The following is a 12,108-nucleotide window of genomic DNA, read 5'->3' as shown; positions in this document are numbered from 1 at the left end:
ATGTGTGAATATTGTTGGGTTAAGTTAGGTAATGGTTGTACTGGACTACATTTTTTACCTTTCAGACAAATCCACTTCACCTGTGCTTCACAGACCTGACAGATTCTGCCCTGGATGAATCTGTGCAGGACATTGAGGCTGGCATTAACCTAGTGGATCCTGGGCAATATGGCCAAAAATGTTATCACAATAAAAATTTTCCTATCAGTCAATATCGATAACTACTACGATAAATGTCAAATCTTGCCAGTTCAGAAGATTTCACAAATCTGAGGTAGAACATTCAAAACAATTATAATGATAAAACTTTTTTTCAACATGAGGATATGCATGAGTAAAATTAATTAAAATCCTTTTGCAGTCCTTTTTCCTCAACAAAAAAAAATATCTTAATAGAAAAATTAAGTAATTAATTAAGATGGCTCAGATTGCAAAGTTAGTTACATGTCCAGTAACACACGGTAACGTAATTCCAACTAAATTATACAAATGAAAACATCCACAATACATATCGTCAAGAAATCACCTCTGCCCAGATGAAGTTGTGACCAGGCATGCTACGGTAAGCCTATTGTCTCATTTCCAGTTGCCAGTGTTTCTTTGTTACTGGTAACGTTTTGATGCTCTCAACCCAGTTAACTTTGCTATATTGTTCATTATAATGGCTAATTACCCATTGTACATTTAAACACACACTTGTTCTGCTCAAGCACTCATAGCTTTCTCCTTCTTTTAGTGATTTTCTCGCTAATCCCACAGTTGCTTACACCCAATTCAGATCTGCTAGCTATTTTAGCTTAGCAGTTAGCAATGGCTTCCCTCTCTCCCTCTCACTCTCCTCTTCTCTCCTCTCTCTCGTGCTCGGTGTGTCTCCTGTTTAGCTATTCCTCTGCCTCCTTTAGTGATAATGGTACATGTAATTAATGTACTTCATTTGCCGTGATCGAGGCGAAGCTGAGTGAATTAGAAGCGTGGCTCAGCGAAGCCAACCCAGCGTAGCTCCTTCAATGTCTTCTCTCTTTCCCGCTCAGTTTAATTATATTGAACATTTGTATATATTATATTTCTATCAAGGAAAATTACATCAAGATAATTATTGTTATTGTTTTATTGCCCAGCCCTATCTTGAGTCTGTCAGAGCATTCCTGCATGCAAGTGAACTTTGTGTACAGAGAAAGAGGGTGCGAGCAAGCTTGTGCCGCATAAATGCTGGAGCTGCACTTCAAGCAGTGTTGCAGAGACCAGAATGACGGTCTTATCAGGTGGTGGATCCAAACTCATTGTGGGACATTGATGGAAACCACAAGCTGATAAGGTAGGTACAGCAACACCACTTATTTCGGTTAAAAAAGAAATCAATATTACATCAGCTGTATGTGTTTCCCATTGTTGCTATATCAATGTCCACCTTTAATATTTTCTATCCAGTTTTAGGTGGACGATAGTCATTCATGGGGCTATAGATGGGTATAGTCTCCTTGTGATCTTCCTGCATGCCTCAAAAAACAACTGCAGCAGCACTGTATTGGACAGCTTCATCACTGCTGTGGTCCACCATGGCGTACCCTCCAGGGTCAGGACAGACAGAGGATGTGAGAACAATACAGTCTGGCTGATGATGAACATTTACAGAGGCTTTGATCGTGGCAGTGCTCTCAGAGGCAGGAGTACCCACAATCAGAGAATTGAGAGGCTCTGGAGTGATCTCTGGCACGGATTGATGAATGTCTATTATGACTTATTCCATCTGGAGAGCGAGGGCATCATTGTTATTGACGATGAAATGCACCTCTGGGCTCTCCATTACATCTATCTGCCAAGGATCAACAGAGATTTGAGAGATTTTGTTAGCCAATGGAATAACCATGGTTTGAAGACATAGAGACACATGAGCCCACTACAGATTTTTGTTAGAGGCTGCCTTGAGCAACAGGGCCGTCTGTCAACTACCATACAGGACATTAATTCTCTTTAATTTTAAATGAGTTACCTGCAGCAAAATGTTCACCAACTAATAAGTGTTGAGCAGGGACGCAAACCCATGACCTGCTTTGTAACATTTCTATCGATGCCTTCACCATTACACCACCTCACTCTACAATGCCATAATAGCCCAACAAGGTTTTAATTTTATTTGTCATTGTTTTACCCTTGCTCATACCCATCGTTTAACACCAGAGTGCTTATTTACATTGTCTAACCAGTAAATTTGGAAGGGGAATAAAATAACACCCAAGTGCAAACTTGGGCTTTTCTTTAGGCTACCCAAACAAATAGCGTGACAAATGTCACGACAGATTAGGTGGGCTAATGGGTGCAATCGTTTTGCAGCAAAGGAGATGCTGGATTAGTATTGTATTTATTGGGACAATGTACAGTTTTAAACATAAATGTTAACATTTGAAGTACTGTACCAGAGTTAGCTTTAAAGCAGTCCCTCATAAATAAAACGTATAGCAGCACAATAACAAACAGTACAAAGTAAAAAACACACAGGACACATTATACAAAAAACAAAGTTACACACAATAGCACATCACATACACCCAGGGTGTCAAGTGTGATCTGCCCCTCTGTTTTACTGATTGGGTGGTTACAGTTTAAATTTTGCGGCTATGAAAACCACAGGGCGGAGATCATTATCATTTAAGACAACACCACTTTTTACACTGTCCTTGGTGACAATGGGCAGCATAAAATACATTATTCCATGAGTGCCACTTTTTTCACCACTTGTAAACTGACAAAAAATGCATCGTTTTCGCAATTCCATGCTGCTTTTTACTCTGTTTTACCATTACGTTACACACGAACACACATATATAGATAGATAGATAGTATGCCAGCTTTTATGATGGACAATGTTGCTTTGTGGTTAATCAGTGTGAAATCACCTGCTGTAATGTTAGTTTTGACTGGGGTGAAAACCTGCAAACTCATGGTTCTCCATGTTACATGGTTCCCTATCCCTGACCTAGTCGGATATATCGTTGCACTCTAAATAATACAAGATTCTTATTTACCAGTTTACCTACCAGTTTATTTACCAGTTGACATGAACATGCCATACCAGTAGTCTTGTCCACCAGCATAGGTGATTTCATTCATAGGCGGCGCTACGAGGCTATAAATATGATCATGGAAATATTATGCTGAAGCTTTTTGTGATTTACTTGGCTTGCTGATTGTTATTTGGATACTAACAGGTATTTTGGTGAGAGACAGAGAGCAAGAAAGAGAGACAGAAGCTTCTAGTCACTGATTATAACGACCAACGCGTTCCAACCCTTTCCTGATTTTGTTTTGCCTGTCTGTGTATTTTGGTGCCAAGCGCAGGTGGGAGTACAGGTGGGAGGAGAGGGGTATGGGGGAGGGAGGGGGGTTATTCAGATGAAGCAGTGCAAAGCGAGTTGTTGGTGTTGCTGTGCTGAGAATAGATGTCTCAGAACCACGTCTGTTTCTGAAGCAACGTCAATCCACTGACACTTCAATGATTTTATCAACAAGAAACAAAATTCTCTCAACAAGTGCACAAAAATAACAGAATAAGGCTTAAAATATAAATAAATAAATTGTTAATTGATCTGCAGCCTCCATACACTTCAGACTGATCAGTTGAAACTCAGCATTCTGCTTGTTATATGGTAGACATCGGCTTACCTGAGCTCTTTAATCCTGTGCGTCATGAAACTTCTTTCCAACTTTGTTTGCAGTTTTTCAGAGGTTCATGTTTTATTCTTGAAATGCCTTACAATGCTATTACTTTTGCATCACATTTTGCGATACAATGTGAGAATTTACAACATGCAATAGAGTAGAATTAAGACCATTTTCCCTGTAGGTTATGAAGCCACTTAAGAGAGAGGTTCTGTTCCTGGATTCCCAACATTCAGACATGAGACAAGGCTTTAGACATGAAACTTATTGAAACACATTAAGGTTTCTAAGGTTAGATTAGGTTAGAACATGCCTGAGGTTTCTGCCTAAGGCATGTTCTGCAGCTCAAAAAACTTTGTGTGCCTCAAAAGAATTGTTGTGTGTGTTTGAGTTTTTCTATATGTTATTTTTGTTTTTATCAGGTCTGTTGTTGTGGAACCGTGGACAGAATTAGCAGGCTCAGATATTAAGGTAAAAATAATTTGCAAAGAACATTTATCTGCATATCAATTTTTTTTTTAAATGAATTATTGGTTTGTGTCACAACTTGGGCTACTTTACTCTATTTCTCGTTTCTCATTTACAACTTGAACACACTGCAAACTGCCAAACTAGGTCTATCACACTAACACACAATCTTTAAGCTATTAAACTTTGTAGTTTGCTTTTCATTAAACTTTTTATTTTTTTATCTTTTTAAACAGGGGCTCCCCAAACAACATTTTGGCATTGACTGTGGAATCTTCATGATAATGAGTGAAACGTTTTCCAGAAGGAAAAAATTAAAAATTAAAATGAAGAAATAAAAAATTAATAGATTTTTAATTCATGCTCTCTTATAGAATGTCCATTAACAGTGATGAGTGAAGTTTTAGCTCAGTAGTCAGCGCAGTCGTCTATGATCTCCAGTTCGAGACCCAGTGTGATGACCCCCTTCATAAGGTAGTTTATTAATGAACACTTACTGTAACACTTTAATTTTCTAAAATTAAAAGCATAATAAAAACGAAAACAGGATTTTAAAGCCTTTCCACTTTGTTTCGAATACAAATACAAATAATTTTGCTGCCTCAACAAATATAGATACAAATACAAATACTGGGCCCTCTGCACATCCCTAGTTTGTAGCCCTTTTCACATGTGCAGTCTTTTCCTTTACTTTACTGGCATTGGGCTCATGTGTAAATGGAACAAGGCCCAAATGACAGCAGCACAATGTCAGCACTCTGACGCAGCTTCAGTTGTTTCCCTTGTCCTCAGTTCCACCTAAAGCAATTTTTGTTATCGTAATAGAGTCATACTGTTGCAATAGAGGACTCTCTCTTCTTCTTTTCATTCAGCTTGCTGACTTCAGATGCACACAAACCAACCAACACAACTTTGCTATATTTGCAGTACTCCTGGTATGTTGTCCTGGCGGCTTCATTTGATTTCACAATGGTATAACTTCAATGCTCATATATATGATTAAAATAAGTACAATTTGATTTGTGATTTCGTCCAGGAAGTTGCCCCCTCTGTGATCCTTCCCAAGATTTCTTTTCTTTTCTCTTTGGGTTTTTTTGGGGAGTTTTTTCTTGCTGTTATGAGGGTTTAAGCTATGGATTGTCGTCTTGTGGCCTGTTAAGCCCTTTCAGACTGGAAATAGTGAGTTGGGCCTCCAAATAAACTTTACTTGAAACTTCAACTGTGTGAAGGCTACAGAACATGCAAATAAAGAGAGGTCCTTCGCCTCTGACGCTGTGTCCTTGTTCCAAGATGATGATGGAGATTTTGTAGAGACTTATGTTTATGTTCACAGCTGCCTGAGGAAATGTTGCACATGATCTTCATGCTTGTGGTGCTACAAGACGGCGACCCTGCAATCCATATCCTGGCTCTCACGTGCACACATTTCTGGAGGATAGTGAGAGAAGAATCCTTTCTGAAGGAAGCACACTTCTGCTGGCTTCACAGTAAGTTGAGTGTTGTTTCCTTCTGCCCTCCTCCCATCTTTTTAGATGCAAAATACCTCTGAGCTGTAAGTGAAAGTCACTCACTTAAAGGATCACGGTAAACTATAGGTGCACTCAACTTGGACATGCTGGTTTGCCGCTGCTTACGTTGCAGCGAGGCCAGAGCAAATTTTTGTTTTAGATAATAAGTGTTTATTTTAATCTCACATTTCTCTTGCAGTGGTCATAAATTCCTTGCTGTGGTGGCTGCTAAATGAATCCTGGGGAAACACTGCCACCAGAAAATTTCACATAAAAAAATCTGAACTTACATTTTACACATGAACCCTTCTTCTGTGATCAGGTGTGGTGAACTGGAATGCATTTGCAGAGGAGTATGGAAGGACCTACAGAACTCCATATGCAATCTCCTGTTGCATTCAGTGCAATTCTCTCTGCAAAGACTATGAGGGCTATAGGGGATGTGGACAGAGAGGAAAACTGCAAAGGATTCTACTCGGAAAATTACCTTGCAGGATACTGCAGCACTGACTGTTTTTATGTGGCTGGAGGCATTTTATGATTGACCTCTTCATCTCTACCTCACTGAAACAAGCTCCTGAGGAATTATTCCTGGGGAATAATCTGTCTTCTTTTCATAAGCTGTATCTCTTACACTTTGTTATACAGGGCACGTAGTTTCCTATCATTTCCAAGAAAAAAACTGATGTAACTGTAACAATTTCATTCATTTGAAAGACAGGATCTGATATTGATCAAGCTGAACCCAACTGGAAGTAAAATGGAAACCCTGTTTTGCTGTTCCTCTTTTCCTGCATCTCGTAAAGTCGCATCTGTCATGACTTGCAGGAAGTTATTATCCTGTCTATTGTATTTTAATGTGTAAAATAGGCTACATTACCCTTGTTCACCCATAAACTTTAGTCAGCAGTAATTCGTCCATGTCAAAACAATGGATCCCTACACCTGTTATGGAGGACATTAACATGTTCAACCACAGAAATTTTGTCATAATGACTCCAATACTGCATTTCTCCCTCACATGATGACCTGACTTATCTGAGCCTTATTCAGGTGCTCGTGTTGTGTGGCTGTAAATATTTGAAAAATGTCAGTGAGCTCCAACTATTGTATAACTGGCTTACTGGACAACAACACACACAATCACACTAATTTCTGTCATTTCTGTTTTTCTGCATCCCTTGCTTCTGTCAGACATGGTAATTCTTTTGGTTTGAGAGAAGAAATATACTTAGAAGTTGATGGTCCTGCATTGCAGAAGTTTTAAGATTTAATTAGTACAGCAATGGCAAGATAAAAAGTTCAACCTGACTGGAAAAATGATATTGCTCGGTTAACAATATATATGTAACCATTACGATGTAATGTGTGTAAAGAAATGGGAATGAATCAGATATGCTGTGTCTAATTTCAATAAGTAAATGTCATCCTGTTCTCTGAAGTTAGTTGGTTATATTTGCCTCATTGACAGTAATTTACATATACTTAGGCTAATTACCCTTGTCTGCATAATTTTGACAACATAGCAGGAAGATCATGATTGTCATACATTTTAAATATTGCCAATATTGGCATTGCAATGCAAATGCAAACCATGCATTTTAAACACTCATTGAACATCATATTCTTCAAAGTAAATTTTCCTTCAAAGTTTTATTTTTTCTTCTTCGTAGCTAACTAAAATGGATTTGAACAGATGAAAGAAAACAAGAATGCCACAATGATAAACAGATGAAACCCAGAATGCCCTCAGGTGGCCATACACATATAAGAAAGAGGGGTCGTGACTTGTAGTGGTCTTGCAGACTGCAGACGGATTCTATTGGCTGCTTCGGACAGACAGCTAACTTTACTCCTCCCCACACTGCAAGAAATGCACTAGGCACACTGCAAAAAATATCTGCTGAACAGACGTCTTTCAAGCTCTTGGGGAGTTGTGGTCTTCCATATCTTCCAGTGCAGATGTATGAATATTCCGAGTTTGTTGCATCCTTAATTTCAGAGTGGCCTGCAGTAAATGCTAACTGGTAAAGTTAGCAAGCTGTAGGATGTCAGAGAGTCCATATTATCCATCTATGTTACTGTCTGACACTGAGCAAAAATACAACAACAACAACAACAACAAGAACACAAGCACTCTTAAAAAGAAAATCTTTAAGGTAAAAAAAAAGATAACATAATCCAAAAAAACTGTCAAGTCCCAAATCAGCTGCAGTGAAGTACTTTGGCACTCAGTGACACAATTCAAATTTGAGATCACATGATGCATTTCTTTGGCTCAACCAATCAGCTCCTGACTTCACAGACAGCCTGTCATGACCTAATAAACTCTGAGACAAATTTAAAAACTGTTAAGTAAAAGCAAATTCAAACTAATGTTTAAATTCTTTAATTTGCACCATGAATTTGAGGGTTTTATTTGAAAGTATTACAAAAATAATCTTCAAATGGGTGATTTTCTTTATAAAAGGGAAAACACAGTAGCTACCTTAACTACAGTAACATAATGGTTTCTGCAGTAGTATGAATATTGCTGTGATTTTCTTCAGTAGTATAATGTTTGTGATTTACCACAGTAGTATAATGTTTGTGATTTTCTACAGTAGTATAATGTTTACTGTGATATACTACAGTAGTATAATGTTTGCTGTGATTTACTACAGTAATATAATGTTTGTGATTTTCTACAGCAGTATAATGTTTACTGTGATTTTCTACAGTAGTATAATGTTTGTGATTTTCTACAGTAGTATAATGTTTACTGTGATTTTCTATTATAGTGGGATTATTACGGTGACTTTCTACAGTAGCGTGTTGATTACAGTGATTTATACAGTATTAAGTTGATTACTGTGTTTTTAGGCCTAATACACAGTATTATACTGTAAAAAAATATTCACAGCAACTAACTGCGCCGAAACACAGTAAAATACTGTGGATTTCACAGCCATTTTTGAGGTGTGTGTCCTTTAGGTTTGAGTAACAGAGTTTTGTATTCAGTATAAACAGCCACTGCAAGCAACTGCAGGATGTGTGTGTGTGTGTGTGTGTGTGTGTGTGTGTGTGTGTGTGTGTGTGTGTGTGTGTGTGTGTGTGTGTGTGTTGGGGGAAGGATTCTGGATGTAAGGGCTAAAGAGTGCTTTGGGAGTCGAGCCAGGAGGGATGTTGCAGCAGCCCAGGCAGGATGACTAAAGCATGAAAGGAGGGTTGGGTAGAGTCCCCTGTGAGGGAGGGTGGTGGGGGGCTGATACGGTGAATAGTGCAAACTGCAAACCTGCAGCAGCACATTTTACATTTTATAAACTGTGGTTAAGTACATCTTTAGAACAAAATCGGCCTTTTTGGTGCAGGTGGAAAACATCCATGAAACAAGCACCGAGATACAATCACCCTCTGTATTTGTTTCATAATTTCTATGGTTTAGCTGCCGCCTTCAGATCATTCAAATGCCTCTCTGGTGAATAAAATCCTTTTCCCTACAAAAATCTGGATATTTCAGAGTGTGCACATTTTGAAGCTATATTGGAGCTGTAGCATGAGCTTCTTCTTTGTTTGTTTCAAGTAAAAGAAATTAAAAGCTACATTAGAGATACAAGTCCTCATGTAAATGTCTCACAATGCTGTATTACATGTGGGATGGTTAGAAAAAAACATCTGAAATGTTTTTTAAAAATATGCTAATGTTTCTCTCTCTGCAGTCTCAAATGGCGTGGGAACTTCGACTGATCACTTACTCTCTTGTTGGATTCTGCTGTGCAGCTGCTTTGAGTATTAGTGTGTGTGCGTGTGTGTGTGTGTGCATGTCCATTCTCCCACCGCCGTCTTTCCAGCAGGAGCCAAGCTTCTTAAAAAAAACACACAACATCAAGCAGCAGCAAGATTTGCTTTGTGTGTGCGAATGTAAGTCGCAGTGCTCATGTGCTATAAGTCCATGTGAACGTGCATGGTGTTGTCTGAGTGCCAGTGTGTACCTTTGCATGAATGTAGGCGTGCACATACATGTCAGGGTGCACCCATGTGGTTCACTGTGTCTCTGCATGTGTCTGTGTGGGTTGTTGTGTGTGATAGTCATGGGAGTGTGATTCCTTTGATCACGACAGCAGCATGGAGAAACAGATTACCTTCCACTGCCGCGGTGACAGAAAAGCGCTCTCAGGTTGACAAACCTCACCAGCAAATTTAATATCCTTCTCATTTCACCAACAAACACCAGGGTACAAGAAGTTGTACGTGGAGTTGAATTGAATTTCTTTGTGAATGTAATGCTAAATAATGTGACAATATCTGTCTTATTATTGCATTTCTGGAATGCAGAGAAGACAGTGCTGAGCTGCGCCAGAATGTGCTGTGCTTTTAAACAGATTGCAGCACTATGCCAAAGTCAGCTGTTAGAAGATTAAAATTATCCTCAAAATTATTGATATACCACAAGGATGTTGGCTGGAAAATTCTAATTTACCACAAAGATGCTCATTATATGATGCCACCAAAGCATTGCCAATCCTTTCAAATTCAAATAACATGGTAAACCACAGGAAAGATTTTCCTCCTCCACTCAGAAATGTGTCTTTCTTCTTGTCCCTGCAGTTGAATGTTTGATGTTCACTGTGTAGAATGATGTATGTGCAGAGTCTGACACTAGATAATCTCTATGAACAGATATCTGCATATGAATGTAGAATCTGTAGGCAACAGAAGAAGATTTTAGTACTGGAAGCCTTTCTGGTTTCCATTTGTAGTCTGTTTAGTCCAAGTAGTATTGACTAATCACATTTGAGCGAGCTTTGGTTGCATGCAGGTAAACAGTCCATGTGGAGAGCAAAAGAGGCGGAATGCATTGGCCTAAATGCAATCTCGGAACCCATCAGCTATCATCTGACGACGATTAAACTTTTTATTAGCTCTTTTTAATTTGTCTGCATCCATATTAGAGATTAACTGAAATGTCGTCTAGACAGTCTCAAGTTGCTTATCGGACTGTAAACAACAACCAGCAAATGGAAGAGGAAGTCTTAGCCCTGATATCTGTTATCTGGATATCCATTGGCTACACCAGAAGTCCCAAAATATTGGCTATTGCCCCCAGATAGCCAATGGGTTCCCAGATTGGACACTAGAAGTCTGTTTTCACATTCATTCACTGAAAGTGGAAAGTTTCTCTGACCTCATTGAAAATCCATTTTTAAGGGGTGGGCATACAACTTGTCTGGAAGCCAATCCTGGTCCCCTCACACAAGTTTGATGTGGAAACTTGAAGCCTCCAGTGCACATACACTGAGAACTGATTTAACGGTAAGTAGGGGACATCGTCTGTGAAGTAGTTAAACCTTTGAAATGAAGTATGTTTGCATCATAGACTCTGGAATTTTTAATGAGGGAGAGGGATTTTAACATGGTAATTGTACTTTTTTTGTGGAAAAACCGAATCAGACACGCAATATTGTTCCAAGCAGAGTATTTTTATATGTCTTAATCCATGTCTGGAGGAAATCTTTAAATCAAAGCATTCATGGGAGACAAACCATTTGCAGTATCTGCTATGCTTATTACAATACATTATTACAATAGATTGTTCAAGTCATTTTCAGTTGCATTTATTTTATTCAGAGTTGTATTCAATGTGTTGCCGTGTTTTGCTAGAAATTAATTTATTGTGCTGATTCTTCCTCTCTCTCTCACACACATGGATGAGTATTGAACACTGAGCGTTAGCATTAGCATCCTCTGTGTTAACTCATATCTACAGCCTCAGGCTCCTTAAAATGTTGGCATTCCCGACACAGTTCTGTCACTTTAAAGGTATAGTTTGACACTTTTTGGACATTTGCTTATTGACTTTCTTGCCGAGTGTTAAATGAGAAAATTGATACCACTTTCTTGTCTGCATGGTAAAAACAAAGCCACACTAGCAGCCGGTTAGCTTAGCTTAGCACAAAGACTGTAAACAAGGAGAAGCAGCTAACCAGATGCTGACACTGACTTCATTTTTAAGATGTGCAGACATCTTCTCACCTAAATCTGGACAAGAAAGCCAATTAAAGTATTTCTTGCAAGTTTCAAACTATTCTTTTAAAGGAACAGAACTGTGTAAGGGAAAGAAATAGTCAAGACATAACCCCTTGTAAAGCCATATGCTTTTTATACTTCTTTTTTTAATAATATAAAAATTTAGTGAGCTTTAGCAGTGCTGGCAGATGGATTTTACCTTTGGACAGCCAAGCTAGCTGTTTCCCCCTGTTTCCACTCTTTGAGCAAAGCTAGCTTCTTATTTACTTGGGTCACATTATGTGCAACAACAATTGCACAAAGGATCGTAGTGCATTCACACAGGATTTCATGAATTATATTCATAGGTTGAATTTTTTTTTTTGCAGAAACCTGGATCAGACCATATCCAGTTTTGAAAAGCCCCCAAATTCCTGCTGAGACAGTAATAAGAGTCGCAGCAGTATGCCGCTGTAATACTCGCCTGTTT

The 12,108-nt window shown here is 38.7% G+C and overlaps 1 long non-coding RNA gene across 2 annotated transcripts; it reads left to right on the top strand.

Moving 5' to 3' along the window:
• The first annotated feature begins 431 nt into the window (after nt 1-431).
• On the top strand, nt 432-4,416 carry LOC123000043. Of its 2 annotated transcripts, XR_006407881.1 has the most exons (5): nt 432-562; nt 1,119-1,315; nt 1,429-1,592; nt 4,080-4,128; nt 4,362-4,416. It is a non-coding gene; the product is annotated as an uncharacterized LOC123000043 (long non-coding RNA). The 2 variants fall into 2 exon arrangements; XR_006407880.1 differs by having other exon boundaries at nt 432-1,315.
• Nucleotides 4,417-12,108: the final 7,692 nt, after the last annotated feature.

This window comes from Thunnus albacares, chromosome 16 (assembly GCF_914725855.1).
Source record: "Thunnus albacares chromosome 16, fThuAlb1.1, whole genome shotgun sequence".
Lineage (NCBI taxonomy): Eukaryota > Metazoa > Chordata > Actinopteri > Scombriformes > Scombridae > Thunnus > Thunnus albacares.
This window is presented reverse-complemented; position numbering and strand designations above follow the sequence as displayed.